At 46.4% G+C, this 12370-nt stretch overlaps 1 protein-coding gene across 1 annotated transcript in view; it reads right to left on the bottom strand.

Moving 5' to 3' along the window:
- LOC122935170 (cytochrome P450 2K1-like) overlaps nucleotides 1-12370 on the bottom strand; it is a 77105-nt gene that overhangs the window by 59217 nt on the left and 5518 nt on the right. The window lies entirely within an intron of this gene.

Below are 12370 nucleotides of genomic sequence, written 5' to 3'. Positions count from 1 at the left end.
GCCTATCTTACGGTGCCCATGCACCCGATGTCTCAACCTTACCTCCAGTTTCTATGGAAGGGTCACAAATATCAATTCACCAGCCTACCATTCGGACTGTCCTCCGCTCCTTGGTGTTTCACAAAACTAATAAAAGTGGTAGCAATCCTTCGGACAAGAGGTGTACACCTCATCATTTATTTAGACGATATTCTTATCATGGCTCAATCTCTTTCACTAAATCACCCTTATATCCAATGGACACTAACTCTTTTGACCAATTTGGGATTTCTAGTCAACTACGAAAAATCTAAATTAATTCCATCAAAACAGGTGGAATTTTTGGGCTTCCTGGTAGATACTCAATCTGCTACTCTGAGTCTTCCATCCAGGAAATTGAAGACTATCAGGAAAGAAATCCGATCTGTCCTCAACAAGAATTTAGTATCTCTGAGGACCATAGCACGGATTGTAGGCCTACTCTTAGCCTCAAACCAAGCAATTTTCCATTACATTGCAGGGCCCTCCAACGTTTAAAAGCACAACATTTAAGGGAAGGATTAGGTTACTCGGACAAAGTAATCCTAACCCCAGACACCAGGGAGGAGTTAATTTGGTGGCTACAACATATCCAAGACTGGAATGTGAAAACTATATTCAATTCTGTCCCAGATATAATTATCGAGTCGGACGCCAGTTTACTGGGTTGGGGTGCTCGGTGTGGCTCCCTTTCCACAGGAGGGAAATGGTCCGAAAAGGAGTCTTCCCTTCATATCAATTGTTTAGAACTTTTGGCAGGCTCTTTTGCCCTCAAGAGTTTTACGAAACAAATATCCCATTGTTGTGTCCTTCTTCGGATGGACAATATACCGCCTGTACAATACATCAACCACTTGGGAGGAACCAGATCAGAGACGTTAGCCAACATTGCCAAAGATTTTTGGTATTTCTGCCTAGACAAACATATCACTCTGAAGGCAGAATACCTTCCGGGCTTATCCAACACCATTGCAGATTGGAATTCCCGATTTCTCACAGATTCCAGCAATTGAAGATTAGATCCCAACATCTTTCATCAGATCGATTCACTTTGGGGTCCAATGTACCTGGATCTTTTTGCCTCTCGGCTCAATCGTCAACTTCCTAATTTTTTCAGTCGGCGTCCCTATCCAGAATCGTTAGGTACTGACGCTTTATCTCAGATATGGCCCGAGAAGAGGTTATATGCTTTCCCTCCTTTCAATCTCATCTCGAGAACTCTTCTTCTAATCATGTCACAACAATCAACTCTGGTTCTGATAACCCCACTCTGGACAACTCAAACATGGTTTCCCCAGATACTGGCAATGACGATAGATTCCCCACGTATCCTTCTTATTCATTCCTCAATCATTCTAAATCCAGCAGTACAACAGCATCCGTTAATTCTATCGAGCCATCTATCCCTAATACTCTGGTTAATTTCCGGTCATCAGGAATTGATTTCGAAATTTCACAATTAGCTAACGACATCCTTTCTGACGCCTGGGTTCCAGGCACCCGATCTTCTTACAGATCAGACTGGAAGATTTGGTCTAATTGGTGCAGTCAACGGTCATTGGATCCCGTATGTGCACCTTTAAATCAGATTATAAATTTCCTGTAGGATTCTTTCGACGCAGGAAAAGCATATAGAACGATTAACGTTTACCGATCGGACATTTCATTTTATCATTCCCCTATCCAAACTCTACCAGTAGGCAAACACCCTTTAGTTTGCAAACTCATGAAGGATATTAGATTTCAAAGACCTCCTATGCCCAAATATAATTCTACTTGGGACGTAAATTTGGTTTTGAATTTGTTCCTAAATTGGGAGGATAATGATCTTCTTCCGTTGAAATTGTTGTCATTTAAACTAACCATGTTATTATGCCTTATTTCGTTTAAATGTGTATCAGATGTCAGATCTCTGGATATATCCCGTAGACAGTTCCTACCACAAGGCGTCCAATTCTCTATTGTACGTCGTACAAAAACTAATATCTCATCAGTTTTCTACCCTGCGTTCCCTTTACAAGCAAAACTTTGTGTAGTTAGGTGTTTACAATCCTATGAACTAAAAACCCTACCACTCAGGAATCCATCGGTATCTCAACTCCTTATTTCTTATTGCAAACCTCACCTACCAGTGTCATCAGCAACCCTGGCTAGATGGGTATCTCAAACTATGTCTTTAGCTGGAGTTGATACCTCAATCTTTGGAGCACACTCCTCTAGAGGAGCTATGTCTACTAAAGTTAGACAAGCTGGAGGATCTCTATCAGACATCTTAAAAGCAGCTAATTGGTCTTCCGAATCAACTTTTAAAAACTTTTATTTTAGACCTGAAGCTCATGTTTCCATGGTATTATTTAATAACCAGTAAGGGCTGTTTCACACGAGCGGATGCCATGCATGACATCAGCTCCGTGAATGACAGCCAAGACCCGATGCGGACTGCAGAAGCACGGAGCATTAACATGACTGATAATGCTCCGTGCCTCTCTGTGATCTCTTTACTACGAAATCACAGTGACAACTTTATCTCACTGTGATTTCATAGTAAAGAGGTCACAGAGAGGCACGGAGCATTATCAGTCATGTTAATGCTCCGTGCTTCTGCAGTCTGCATCGGGTCTTGGCTGTCATTCACGGAGCGGATGTCACGCATGGCATCCGCTCGTGTGAAACAGCACTAACAGTGTCCTGATATTTTGTTTTACATTCATATCTAAAATTAAGCTTTGAACTTGCATAATGGGGTCTCCTGTCTTAAAATGAAAATTGAAGATTTTCCTAGTTTTCAACGAAGGAAAATATGGATTTTATGAAAGACAGGAGACGAACATTATCCCACCCTATTGACCCAACCCTTATTACCTACATTTTTCTTTCCTTTCAGTTTAATACACAGATTATATTCAAGATGGTGTGATTCTCGGTAGATCATCAAATCCAGATTTAATTTTCAACGACTGTATTTACAATGGATGTTTATCTTTCCAAGTTCCAGTTATCCTTCATCGCATCATCAAGAAAGAAGGACGTTTTTATGTGGGGGCTAAACCTTATATAACCTTTGATGTCCGTTCATTGGATACTCCTAGAGGCTCATTTACATATTTTATAAAAAATGTTTCTCTGTTTAAGTTGTTAACTATTTTGCTGCTGGGAGTAAAAAGAGAAATATATTAGCATAATGTTCGTCTCCTGTCTTTCATAAAATCCATATTGTCCTTCGTTGAAAACTAGGAAAATCTTCAATTATAATGTACTATATGACGTCTGATATTCATTTTTTACATTAATCATGGGATAAGCCCTTCAATTGTAAAATTCAAAGATAGATCTGAACTTTTACACTAAGCAAAAGCCTGTGGCAATAAATGAAGCGTCAGGGTACAACTGCACCGTCAGTTATAAAACCAGGAGTGAATTCAAAAAAGAGAAGTTGTATCTGTCTTTTATACTTTCTTTTATACTTTCTCTCCTTATGATCCAGTACTGATTTTGGCTTTCAAAACTGGATCCGAAAACTGTGGCCGTTCCTTCATGCCAATTACTACTTGTTTGTGTTTGCAATACAACGGTATCAACATTTGATTCAGCAGTTTTGCTGAATTGCGGCAAGAAATTCTATGCATTATGAATTACTTTATCACAAATCATTTTCTATTGTATGGAGCAGGGCTAATAACAGGGAATGGCGTTTGCGCCCCCCCCCCAATTAAACCCTTCAGATACTACTCTGATCGCAGCATCTGAGATTCACATTCAGGTGCTCAGGGGTTAATCCGAGGTTACAACAAAAAAAATTATACTCACCTCATCCACTTGATCTCGGAGAGGCCGTCCGCTCCCATCTTGATAGAAAAAAAAAAAAAGCCAAAAGACCTGCAGTGAGCGTAATAACATCACCACATGATCAGTGATGAGTCTGACATCTCTGCGCGCCCAACGTGATCACGTGGAGACAGCATCAAGCTCTCCGCAGGTCCTTTGGCCGTTTCTCTTCAATTAAGACAGAAGCGGGTGGCCTCTCCGCGATCAAGTGGAGATCCCGTGATCAGCGTTGAATGCGGCATCTGAGTGGTTAAATGATGGGGGGCACCGAAGACAAGGATAGCTGAACATTTGTTTCTAGTATATATAGAAGGTAAAACTGATGCTTTTTGGGTAAGATGCATTAAAAAAGATTAATCCACCTAAAAGAACGGGAAATTGGTAGAGCGCTCTTCTCTATCCCTAAGCTTTTTGGCTTATGACTAGAGTTGAGCGGACACCTGGATGTTCGGGTTCGAGAAGTTCGGCCGAACTTCCCGAAAATGTTCGGGTTCGGGATCCGAACCCGATCCGAACTTCGTCCCGAACCCGAACCCTATTGAAGTCAATGGGGACCCGAACTTTTCGGCACTAAAAAAGCTGTAAAACAGCCCAGGAAAGGGCTAGAGGGCTGCAAAAGGCAGCAACATGTAGGTAAATCCCCTGCAAACAAATGTGGATAGGGAAATGAATTAAAATAAAAATTAAATAAATAAAAATTAACCAAAATCAATTGGAGAGAGGTCCCATAGCAGAGAATCTGGCTTCACGTCACCCACCACTGCAACAGTCCATTTTCATAAATTTAGGCCCAGCACCCAGGCAGAGGAGAGAGGTCCCGTAACAGACAATCTGGCTTCATGTCAGCAGAGAATTAGTCTTCATATCATAGCAGAGAATCAGGCTTCACGTCAGCCACCAATGCAACAGTCCATTGTCAGATATTTAGGCCCAGCACCCAGGCAGAGGAGAGAGGTCCCGTAACAGACAATCTGGCTTCATGTCAGCAGAGAATCAGTCTTCATGTCATAGCAGAGAATCAGGCTTCACGTCACCCACCACTGTAACAGTCCATTTTCATAAATTTAGGCCCAGCACCCAGGCAGAGGAGAGAGGTCCCGTAACAGACAATCTGGCTTCATGTCAGCAGAGAATCAGTCTTCATGTCATAGCAGAGAATCAGGCTTCACGTCACCCACCACTGCAACAGTCCATTTTCATAAATTTAGGCCCAGCACCAAGGCAGAGGAGAGAGGTCCCGTAACAGACAATCTGGCTTCATGTCAGCAGAGAATCAGTCTTCATATCATAGCAGAGAATCAGGCTTCACGTCACCCACCACTGCAACAGTCCATTTTCATAAATTTAGGCCCAGCACCCAGGCAGAGGAGAGAGGTCCCGTAACAGACAATCTGGCTTCATGTCAGCAGAGAATCAGTCTTCATATCATAGCAGAGAATCAGGCTTCACGTCAGCCACCAATGCAACAGTCCATTGTCAGATATTTAGGCCAAGCACCCAGGCAGAGGAGAGAGGTCCCATAACAGACAATCTGGCTTCTTGTCAGCAGAGAATCAGTCTTCATGTCATAGCAGAGAATCAGGCTTCACGTCACCCACCACTGCAACAGTCCATTTTCATAAATTTAGGCCCAGCACCCAGGCAGAGGAGAGAGGTCCCGTAACAGACAATCTGGCTTCATGTCAGCAGAGAATCAGTCTTCATTTCATAGCAGAGAATCAGGCTTCACGTCACCCACCACTGCAACAGTCCATTTTCATAAATTTAGGCCCAGCACCCAGGCAGGGGAGAGAGCTCCTGTAACAGACAATCTAGCTTCATGTCAGCAGAGAATCAGTCTTCATGTCATAGCAGAGAATCAGGCTTCACGTCACCCACCACTGCAACAGTCCATTTTCATAAATTTAGGCCCAGCACCCAGGCAGAGGAGAGAGGTCCCGTAACAGACAATCTGGCTTCATGTCAGCAGAGAATCAGTCTTCATATCATAGCAGAGAATCAGGCTTCACGTCAGCCACCAATGCAACAGTCCATTGTCAGATATTTAGGCCCAGCACCCAGGCAGAGGAGAGAGGTCCCGTAACAGACAATCTGGCTTCATGTCAGCAGAGAATCAGTCTTCATATCATAGCAGAGAATCAGGCTTCACGTCAGCCACCAATGCAACAGTCCATTTTCATAAATTTAGGCCCAGCACCCAGGCAGAGGAGAGAGGTCCCGTAACAGAGGATCTGGCTTCATGTCAGCAGAGAATTAGTCTGCATGTCATAGCAGAAAATCAGGCTTCACGTCAGCCACCACTGCAACAGTCCATTGTCAGATATTTAGGCCCAGCACCCAGGCAGAGGAGAGAGGTCCCGTAACAGAGGATCTGGCTTCATGTCAGCAGAGAATTAGTCTGCATGTCATAGCAGAGAATCAGGCTTCAGGTCACCCAATATTGGAACAGTCCATTGGCATATATTTAGGCCCCGGCACCCAGACAGAGGAGAGGTTCATTCAACTTTGGGTAGCCTCGCAATATAATGGTAAAATGAAAATAAAAATAGGATTGAATGAGGAAGTGCCCTGGAGTCCAATAATATATGGTTAAGGGGAGGTAGTTAATGTCTAATCTGGACAAGGGACGGACAGGTCCTGTGGGATCCATGCCTGGTTCATTTTTATGAACGTCAGCTTGTCCACATTGGCTGTAGACAGGCGGCTGCGTTTGTCTGTAATGACGCCCCCTGCCGTGCTGAATACACGTTCAGACAAAACGCTGGCCGCCGGGCAGGCCAGCACCTCCAAGGCATAAAAGGCTAGCTCTGGCCACGTGGACAATTTAGAGACCCAGAAGTTGAATGGGGCCGAACCATCAGTCAGTACGTGGAGGGGTGTGCACACGTACTGTTCCACCATGTTAGTGAAATGTTGCCTCCTGCTAACACGTTGCGTATCAGGTGGTGGTGCAGTTAGCTGTGGCGTGTTGACAAAACTTTTCCACATCTCTGCCATGCTAACCCTGCCCTCAGAGGAGCTGGCCGTGACACAGCTGCCTTGGCGACCTCTTGCTCCTCCTCTGCCTTGGCCTTGGGCTTCCACTTGTTCCCCTGTGACATTTGGGAATGCTCTAAGTAGCGCGTCTACCAACGTGCGCTTGTACTCGCGCATCTTCCTATCACGCTCCAGTGCAGGAAGTAAGGTGGGCACATTGTCTTTGTAGCGTGGATCCAGCAGGGTGGCAACCCAGTAGTCCGCACACGTTAAAATGTGGGCAACTCTGCTGTCGTTGTGCAGGCACTGCAGCATGTAGTCGCTCATGTGTGCCAGGCTGCCCAGGGGTAAGGACAAGCTGTCCTCTGTGGGAGGCGTATCGTCATCGTCCTGCCTTTCCCCCCAGCCACGCACCTGTAATGGGCCCGAGCTGCGTTGGGTGCCACCCCGCTGTGACCATGCTTCATCCTCATCCTCCTCCACCTCCTCCTCATCCTCATCCTCCTCATCCTCCAGTAGTGGGCCCTGGCTGGCCACATTTGTACCTGGCCTCTGCTGTTGCAAAAAACCTCCCTCTGAGTCACTTCGAAGAGACTGGCCTGAAAGTGCTAAAAATGACCCCTCTTCCTCCTCCTCCTTCTCCTCCTCCTGGGCCACCTCCTCTTGCATCATCGCCCTAAGTGTTTTCTCAAGGAGACATAGAAGTGGTATTGTAACGCTGATAACGGCGTCATCGCCACTGGCCATGTTGGTGGAGTACTCGAAACAGCGCAACAGGGCACACAGGTCTCGCATGGAGGCCCAGTCATTGGTGGTGAAGTGGTGCTGTTCCGTAGTGCGACTGACCCGTGCGTGCTGCAGCTGAAACTCCACTATGGCCTGCTGCTGCTCGCACAGTCTGTCCAGCATGTGCAAGGTGGAGTTCCACCTGGTGGGCACGTCGCATATGAGGCGGTGAGCGGGAAGGCCGAAGTTACGCTGTAGCGCAGACAGGCGAGCAGCAGCAGGATGTGAACGCCGGAAGCGCGAACAGACGGCCCGCACTTTATGCAGCAGCTCTGACATGTCGGGGTAGTTGTGAATGAACTTCTGCACCACCAAATTCAGCACATGCGCCAAGCAAGGGATGTGCGTCAAACCGGCTAGTCCCAGAGCTGCAACGAGATTTCGCCCATTATCACACACCACCAGGCCGGGCTTGAGGCTCACCGGCAGCAACCACTCGTCGGTCTGTTGTTCTATACCCCGCCACAACTCCTGTGCAGTGTGGGGCCTGTCCCCCAAACATATGAGTTTCAGAATGGCCTGCTGACGTTTACCCCAGGCTGTGCTGAAGTTGGTGGTGAAGGTGTGTGGCTGACTGGATGAGCAGGTGGAAGAAGAGGAGGAGGAAGCCGAGAAGGAGGAGGTGGCAACAGGAGGCAAAGAATGTTGCCCTGCGATCCTTGGCGGCGGAAGGACGTGCGCCAAACAGCTCTCCGCCTGGGGCCCAGCTGCCACTACATTTACCCAGTGTGCAGTTAGGGAGATATAGCGTCCCTGGCCGTGCTTACTGGTCCACGTATGTGTGGTTAGGTGGACCTTGCCACAGATGGCGTTGCGCAGTGCACACTTGATTTTATCGGATACTTGGTTGTGCAGGGAAGGCACGGCTCTCTTGGAGAAGTAGTGCCGGCTAGGAACAACATACTGTGGGACAGCAAGCGACATGAGCTGTTTGAAGCTGTCTGTGTCCACCAGCCTAAATGACAGCATTTCATAGGCCAGTAGTTTAGAAATGCTGGCATTCAGGGCCAGGGATCGAGGGTGGCTAGGTGGGAATTTAAGCTTTCTCTCAAATGTTTGTGAGATGGAGAGCTGAACGCTGCCGTGTGACATGGTTGAGATGCTTGGTGACAGAGGTGGTGGTGGTGTTGGTGGTACATCCCCTGTTTGCTGGGCGGCAGGTGCCAACGTTTCTCCAGAGGCGGAGGAAGAGGCCGAAGCGGCAGCAGCAGAAGAGGTAGCAGGGGGAGCCTGAGCGACTTCCTTGTTTTTAAGGTGTTTACTCCACTGCAGTTCATGCTTTGCATGCAGGTGCCTGGTCATGCAGGTTGTGCTAAGGTTCAGAACGTTAATGCCTCGCTTCAGGCTCTGATGGCACAGTGTGCAAACCACTCGGGTCTTGTCGTCAGCACATTGTTTGAAGAAGTGCCATGCCAGGGAACTCCTTGAAGCTGCCTTTGGGGTGCTCGGTCCAAGATGGCGGCGGTCAGTAGCAGGCGGAGTCTCTTGGCGGCGGGTGTTCTGCTTTTGCCCACTGCTCCCTCTTTTGCTACGCTGTTGGCTCGGTCTCACCACTGCCTCTTCCTCCGAACTGTGAAAGTCAGTGGCACGACCTTCATTCCATGTGGGGTCTAGGACCTCATCGTCCCCTGCATCGTCTTCCACCCAGTCTTGATCCCTGACCTCCTGTTCAGTCTGCACACTGCAGAAAGACGCAGCAGTTGGCACCTGTGTTTCGTCATCATCAGAGACATGCTGAGGTGGTATTCCCATGTCCTCATCATCAGGAAACATAAGTGGTTGTGCGTCAGTGCATTCTATGTCTTTCACTGCTGGGGAAGGGCTAGGTGGATGCCCTTGGGAAACCCTGCCAGCGGAGTCTTCAAACAGCATAAGAGACTGCTGCATAACTTGAGGCTGAGACAGTTTCCCTGGTATGCATGGGGGTGATGTGACAGACTGATGGGGTTGGTTTTCAGGCGCCATCTGTGCGCTTTCTGCAGAAGACTGGGTGGGAGATAATGTGAACGTGCTGGATCCACTGTCGGCCACCCAATTGACTAATGCCTGTACCTGTTCAGGCCTTACCATCCTTAGAACGGCATTGGGCCCCACCATATATCGCTGTAAATTCTGGCGGCTACTGGGACCTGAGGTAGTTGGTACACTAGGACGTGTGGATGTGGCAGAACGGCCACGTCCTCTCCCAGCACCAGAGGGTCCACTAACACCACCACGACCATGTCCACGTCCGCATCCCTTTTTAGATGTTTTCCTCATTGTTATCGTTCACCACAACAACAAAAATATTATTTGGCCCAATGTATTGTATTCAAATTCAGCTGAATATAAATTTGAGGCCTAGTATTTAGGCGCTGGGTGACAGGTATAGATTTACTGACAGAATTAGACTTGGAAATGCACAGTAGCGTGTGTGTGAAGTTATTCTGAATGACCCTATGTGCACCTTGAATATTATATACCCTTTTAGGGATAGATTTCAAATAGCTCTGATACAGCAGAAACCACTAAATTAGGAAATTGCTAAATTGGGAATTGTATTTCAACCCAGAACAAAAAATGTGCTTTGACGGACACTAAATAACTTGCCCAGCCAGAACAGTACAGCAGTAACGACAGATTTAGCGGGATATAAATTTGAGGCCTAGTATTTAGGCGCTGGGTGACAGGTATAGATTTACTGACAGAATTAGACTGGGATATGGCCAAAAAATAACCACACTACTGCTGGTTAAATGCACTTGGTGTGACAGCTTGACCAACCCCACTACTGAGGGTTAAATGCACTTGGTGACGGGCGCAGCTTGCCCCTGATGTAGTATATGGCCAAAAAATAAACAGACTATTGCTGGTTAAATGCACTTGGTGTGACAGCTTCACCCTGATGTAGGCTTTTTATCCAAAAAACAACCACACCATTGAGGGTTAAATGCACTTGGTGACAGGCGCAGCTTGCCCCTGATGTAGTATATGGCCAAAAAATAAACAGACTATTGCTGGTTAAATGCACTTGGTGTGACAGCTTCACCCTGATGTAGGCTTTAGCCAAAAAACAACCACACCATTGAGGGTTAAATGCACTTGGTGACAGGCGCAGCTTGCCCCTGATGTAGTATATGGCCAAAAAATAAACAGACTATTGCTGGTTAAATGCACTTGGTGTGACAGCTTCACCCTGATGTAGGCTTTAGCCAAAAAACAACCACACCATTGAGGGTTAAATGCACTTGGTGACGGGCGCAGCTTGCCCCTGATGTAGTATATGGCCAAAAAATAAACAGACTATTGCTGGTTAAATGCACTTGGTGTGACAGCTTCACCCTGATGTAGGCTTTAGCCAAAAAACAACCACACCATTGAGGGTTAAATGCACTTGGTCGCAGCTTGTACTGGCGCACCACAAGACACAAAATGGCCGCTGATCACCCCAGAAAAAAGTGACTGACAAACAGTCTGGGCAGCCTAAAAACAGTGAGCAATTGAGTATCAGCAGCTCAATGACCCACAGCTGCAGATCGATCAATAATCAAGTCCTTTGGAGGAGTTAATCTGCCTAATCTCGCCCTACTGTCGCAGCCGCAACCTCTCCCTACGCTAATCAGAGCAGAGTGACGGGCGGCGCTATGTGACTCCAGCTTAAATAGAGGCTGGGTCACATGGTGCTCTGGCCAATCACAGCCATGCCAATAGTAGGCATGGCTGTGACGGCCTCTTGGGGCAAGTAGTATGACGCTTGTTGATTGGCTGCTTTGCAGCCTTTCAAAAAGCGCCAAGAAAGCGTCACAAAAGCGCCAAGAAAGCGACGAACACCGAACCCGAACCCGGACTTTTCCGAAAATGTCCGGGTTCGGGTCCGTGTCATGGACACCCCAAAATTCGGTACGAACCCGAACTATACAGTTCGAGTTCGCTCATCCCTACTTATGACATTTGAAACTTGATTCCCCTAGAGGCATGACTCCAAATACAGATTTAACATTTTTATTGATTCTGCCTAGTAGTTTTTAGGGTATGATATCACTTGCTTAGTTCACTAGTGCAGAAGTTTCCAGTTTTTTTCACTTCAAGCGTAAACCTTTTCCCAGCATGATCTTGTATTTAAGCCATGTGGTCTAATGTTTTTTATGCTACGACATAGAGTGCATCCACACTTGAAACACATATTTTTGTATGTGTCTAAAGATTGTATAAAGTTCAAGATTTTAGCATGCGCTGAACCTTTTCTCTTGGGAGACAGCTCTGTTGTGCATCTTAGGCTGAGTTCACATCACCGTTTAGCTTTCCGTTCTTTTGATCGGTCAGAAGAAGAAAGAAAGAAAAAAAAAAATGGATCCTGTTGCATTAGTTGTTATCCGTTTGAGCCATTTCCGTCTGAGATCTGTTTTTTTAGATGGGGAAAAAAGTCCTGCATGCAGTACTTTTGTTTCCGTCTAAAAAAGCGGATCTCAGACGGAAATGGCTCAAGCAGATGACAACTGATGCAACAGAATGTTTTTTTTACTGGATCCTGTATAAAAAATAGATCCTATGCATAACTGATCCAACAGGATCCGTTTTTTTACAGGATCCTGTTTTTTTCTCTCTCTCTCTTCTTCTGACGCATCAGAAGAACGGAAAGCTAAATGGTGATGTGAATGCACCCTTACCCTTAGTTGAGTGGGTGGATGAGCTTAACTATTTACTTTCATATATTTACATCCAACACCTCTACCTATGGAGCAACTAGCATTTTCTCCTTTAGATTATAAGTTCTTTTGGTCCAGCT

Source organism: Bufo gargarizans, chromosome 4 (assembly GCF_014858855.1).
Source record: "Bufo gargarizans isolate SCDJY-AF-19 chromosome 4, ASM1485885v1, whole genome shotgun sequence".
NCBI lineage: Eukaryota > Metazoa > Chordata > Amphibia > Anura > Bufonidae > Bufo > Bufo gargarizans.
The sequence above is the reverse complement of the archived record's forward strand: the minus strand, read 5'-3'. Positions and strand labels throughout refer to the sequence as shown.